Source organism: Xiphophorus maculatus, chromosome 9 (genome assembly GCF_002775205.1).
Source record: "Xiphophorus maculatus strain JP 163 A chromosome 9, X_maculatus-5.0-male, whole genome shotgun sequence".
NCBI lineage: Eukaryota > Metazoa > Chordata > Actinopteri > Cyprinodontiformes > Poeciliidae > Xiphophorus > Xiphophorus maculatus.
The window spans coordinates 18,940,586-18,946,198 of record NC_036451.1 but is presented as its reverse complement, the minus strand read 5'-3'; positions in this window follow the sequence as shown (position 1 = coordinate 18,946,198).

Genomic DNA, 5,613 nt, shown 5'->3' with positions numbered 1-5,613 from the left:
CCCTCGCTATTCCTTTCCTTTTCTATGCAAGTCGCACCCACCCATCCTATTGCCTGAGGTCATGTTGTCCCACCCCAAAAGCAAGTCTTGGCACATTCCAGCACACACGGCAGGGGCTGCCAGCAGCCCCCTCGATACACACCCTCTGTTCACGTTACCTGCGAAGCTCCAGCAGGTGAGGCCTGTTCCTAAGCTGAGATCTTCCCCACTCGCTGCGGTGAGATCTGAATTCCCATGTGTGCACGCACTTCACATTGCGCCACTTCCAAAATGCCCACCAGCACACCCACTCGATGAGCGCGAGCCAGCCATTGTGCCATGCAGTGGGTTGGAGAGGAAGATGTCGAGTTGCATCAGAGCCACTGCTGGGAGGTAACTGATTATATATAATCTGTTCTATGTAATCAGATTACAAAAGTAATTATGGTTTAACTAGATTACATATGAAAAAATATGTAATTAGGCTAATATTGTCCTGAACAAACTTATTAGATCTGCTATAAATACCATTTTACAACTCACCTGAGCATAATTATGCATACCTGCCATTGCAGGGGAAGGTCAGTTTAAATTATAGTAAGTGCTTAGATCAATAATAAGTTATCAAATGAGTTTTCTTCACTTAGGTCTCTCATGGAGATCAGTTTCTTTGTTTACTTTTATGTGCGATCAGGAAGACTTTTTGTGTGGTTAGGTTGCCTCTAACAACTATTGTTTAATAATTTCATTCATTTTTTTAGTTCATTGACTCATCTGAACAGTTAATTTCCTTTCACCACAAAATATTTATTGCATACTGCAAAGTAAAATGTTAGAACATATTTTCCCGCAATTAGGGTAAAAATCAAATGAAGCACTTATGTATTAGAATAATATACATTAAAACTGATCTGGAAATAAACAAAAAGACTTTTTGATTATTTTTTTTTTTACATTTTAATACACTTTATTCTTTAATGCTAATAGAATCATCTCACTGATAAATTATTGCACTTAACTGTATTTATCATGCATGAGTTTGTTTGGCTTAAATTTTAGTCGTTTAAATATCCACGTTGTCTATTCAGTTAACTGTGACTAAAGCAGAAAATTTATTTTCTTGACTGAATAATGTCTGCACATTAACACACACACACACACACACACACACACACACAGGAACATGGCTGATATTGTTTGATTGGACTGATTCTTGTGTAATTTTTTTCGATAAAGACTTATTTAAGAATCTAACGTCATACGGATCATTTAGTGTTTAGTTAAATAATCACAGTGGCTCATCGGCATTGTCTCCTTCTCCTACCTCATCATCATGCTTAGTTAACTTGTCAATGTTGCCAATGAAAATCTTACAGCACATTCAAACCTCTGATTGTCATCACTAAACTTGAAATACTTTTATGCTTTCGTTACTTCAGCCTTTCAACATTTGAAAAAAAAAAAAACAACAAAAAACCCCCAAACATTTGAGGCCCGGTTCATTTGACAGCGAAGCCGGCGGATTTATCCGCCATGCTTGTTTTGAAACTGACCGAGGTCAGACTCGGTCAGCTAATGACTGGTGCCAAACACTCAGGAAAAACAAAGCTAAATTCTAAAAGATGAACTCATTAAAAAGATGTGTCCACTTCATATCGATGTCCACAGATCCTCATAGTCAATGTCTAACATTCTTGTATATTCTGTATAATCAGTATAATCTGTGCATATAGCTCCCATATTTATATTTATACACAATATCTATATCTCTTGCTATAACCCCTTATAGTCCATACATACATAGTCTTGTACATCCGTAAAATAAATATTTATATCTCGTAGAGCACTTCTGGATAGATGCAAACTACATCTCGTTGCTTGTACTTGTGACAGTGCAATGACAATAAAGTTGAATTCTATTCTATTCTATTCTATCAATTACATTGACAAGTCGGGATAGCACAAGTAAAAACCTAATAAAGCAAACCACTTCTCCGGCATTAATTAGCAAACTCATTCAATGCGGCAGGTCATGGATTGATAAACAGCAGCAACAAAAGAAACCAACTCTCACAAGCAGCAAACAGGAACTGTGCAAGTGTATTTTCAAGGGGTTATTTTGATTCGAGGAGCTAAATATGATGAATGTAAAATGTTTGTCCTGTGTATTTGAAAAGGCAGCGATATATTTATGTAATGCAAATGTTTATGTAGCATCAATAAAAAAAACATAGTTTCTATATGATTTTAAGATTGTCGGACACTCTAAACCCCTCAACAATTTAAATGTTGTATTGTGTACAACTGACATCAGTCCCAACTTCTGCACATTACAAATCATCAAAACAAACATTTACATGTGCTATAAAATGACTTAGCAAGATAGTTTGCAGATTATATGATGCTGTACTCTAGGAACTCTAGTGGCTTTATGGTGTCCACATTTTTTACGTTTGCGTGCCTTTGCACAGCTGCAGTGACACATTGTCTGCCTAGAGGGCACTGTAGAGCATTGTCCCTGCAATGATTGAGCATGTGTGAGCGAGAGGAAAGGGAGGGGAATCAGGAAGAGTGCGGGCAGACAGTTTTACAACAATTTTACCGTTCAGGCCAGCACAGGGTGGTCCACTTCACTCCCAGACACCACCCGTCTGATCTGCCTTTCTCATTACTGTGTGAAGGATGCTATTTGTTATTTCTGAGAAAGGAAATTGTCATAAGAACTCACAACAAAGGAGTTAATAAAGTTAAGCAAAACAATAATATGATTAAGTGTAACATTATGGTCTCCTGGTGAATATTTTGATCCCCCTCTGAAGGAGGGCTGTGAAATCTGGCATCTCAATGCTATGACAGCAAATCCTTAAGACTTTTAGATTACAAGGTAAGACTTTTTAATGGATTTATTAAGAATTGTTTGCCCAACTCATCCCACAAATGGCCAATTGGGTTGAGATCTTGGAATTTTGAAGGCCAAATCAACACCTCAAATTCACTTTAACTATTCCTGAAACTTTTGTTATTGCAGCGTGTTTTATCCTACAGTGAAAGAGACTACAGCTGTCAAGAGATGGCCTGCAGATATCCATCCATGTGCGAGACAAATTATGATGCTCTGTGTAGTGACACCTGTCTATCAGAACCAGCTTCCACCTCTTCAGTAACTTGGCTGCCAGTAGCTTGTCTGCTGGATAAGAGAAGAGGCACATAATCTAAATTGCTTGGGGTCTACAGTGAGGTTTCTACAGTCAGTGATGATTTGTGGAACCATATCACCTGCTGGTGTTGGTGTGTTTAATCAAGTCCCAAAATCAACCCAGCTGTCTACCAGGATATTTTAAAGCATGTCACCCTTCTCTCCCCTCGTGAAGATGCTGAAAAAACGTCCCAGCTGGACCTAGAACCTGCTCACACTGCCAAAAGTACCAAAACTGGTTTACTGACCATCATACCAGAACTATGCTTGGTTGTCCAGGAAATTGTCTTGACCTTAACACACAGGTCTCAAACTCCAGTCCTCGAGGGCCGCTGTCCTGCAGTTTTTAGATGTGCCACAGGTACAAAACACTGGAATGAAATGGCTTAATTACCTCCTCCTTGTCCAGAGCCTTAATGACCTAATTATTCTATTCAGGTGTGGTGCAGCAGAGGCTCATCTAAAAGTCGCAGGACTGCGGCCCTCGAGGACTGGAGTTTGAGACCCCTGCCTCAACACCTATGGATGACCATACTGGGCTTTGTCAAGATGAGGATGAGGGAACACCCGAACTAATAATGCAGACAAGCTGAAGGACACTAATAATGCAACCTGGGGCTCTATAATACCTCAGCAGGTCCCGCTGCACACAACTGAGCCTTGACCAAGTAGACTAAACTGTACAGTAGCACTTTGACATACTTTTCCACATTTCTGGAATTACCTTATTTTCATCTTTTACTAAAGTAAAAGGTGATGTAATGGAAAGATAATGAGTGTTATTCAGTTCTGCTGACACAGTGGTTTTAATGTTACGCCTGATCACTGTATGACTGGGATTGTGAACCTTTAGGGAACACTTATTTCCTAACAACGCTCATTTTTACAGCTCTGGATTTCAGCACTGGGTCTGGTAGACATCTGTTAGCCCAAATCAGAGAACACACTAGATCAAGTGAAAATTAACGCCTCATTTTCGTAGCTATTAACAACGCCATAATTAATGGTAACTTTATTGGATTCCACTTGAGTAAATCTGGTGTTATCAGTAATTTCCAGGTTTCGTTAAGTGTTCCTTGGGAAGGTTCTAGGTTTCTCTGTAGCTTCTTTATGCAGTTTATCATCGTTAAATAAAACCACCCGAACCAGAGAGACGCAGTGTTGCCAGTCCTGTTCGTATAATTAGTTTTCACTGAAAACTATAGCGCTCTTTGCAAGTCCAAGCTTTTCAGACGCAAAATGTAAGTTTGGCACGGTCATATAAAAGCTCATTGAAGGTGGAAATGCAGTTGAGTTTATGCCAAATAAATAAATAAATAAAAAGAAATTCTGGGAAATAAAAAAAAAGGGAATACTTACCGTTTCAAAAAAACCCAGCACCATTTTCACCCTGCACGCTTGTTATGTCTCCCAAATTAACCAAAAGGTTGTTGTTGTTTTGTTTTTTTTTTAAAGTTAGCTAGTTCTTGGGAACATTCTGTCGCTGTGGTTACGCGCAAATGGTCGGAGGTTAAGTACGCTCACATACCTACTGGCTATCCAGACATGCTATATATATATATACATATATTTTTGGTTCGGTAGAAATTAAAAGTTCTACTTTTCAATCGAGTCTTTAAAACACAAACGTTCAGAGTAACTCAGCTTGAAGCGCCTGCTGCCAGGGCCGTAGCACAGATTTACAAAGACTCGGGCAAGCCTCTGATAATCCCGACAAGACACCAAAACAACAAATTGACCAAATAATTAATATTAGGGCTTCATAATGAGCCCTAATTCACATTTATTAGTCTTAGCCATCATACTCACTATACAACAAATTTCACACTATAGATATGATGTAATAAACTATAACACAAATAGCTAATTTATCTCTGCAGCAGCTAAAATAGTTTTCAAATAACCTTAATATTAATAAGGCTTTAACTTATACTTCATTAAATCTGTATTTTAATCTAAAATTTTCATCTTTTGACTTTTTCTCATCAAATGTTTCAGTAGGTTCTTTTATTCTCTTTATTTTTAATATTAATGCCTTAAATGATCAGAATTCGTTTTAAAGTTAATGTTTTATCTTTATATTCTTAAAAGAGACTAGAGCTGATTTGTATTTTACAACTTTTGTTTTCAATTGTTTATTTCCATTTCTGGTGTCTTATTTTGAATGTTTACTTGGTTTTACATTCTATTCTAATTGATTAGTAATATTTACATTACTAATTATTTACTTTACATTATGGGCTAACAAAACAACACCATCTTGACCCTGAAGCCACCACAACAAACACATCTTATAATGCTCAATTATTTGACTAAAGACAAGCATATGCATTTACATTCACAAATAAGTTTTATTTAATTTTTTTATACATTATAACCATTTCCAACACATTTTTATATTATAATAAAATGACTCTTCTTGTCATTTACATAAAATC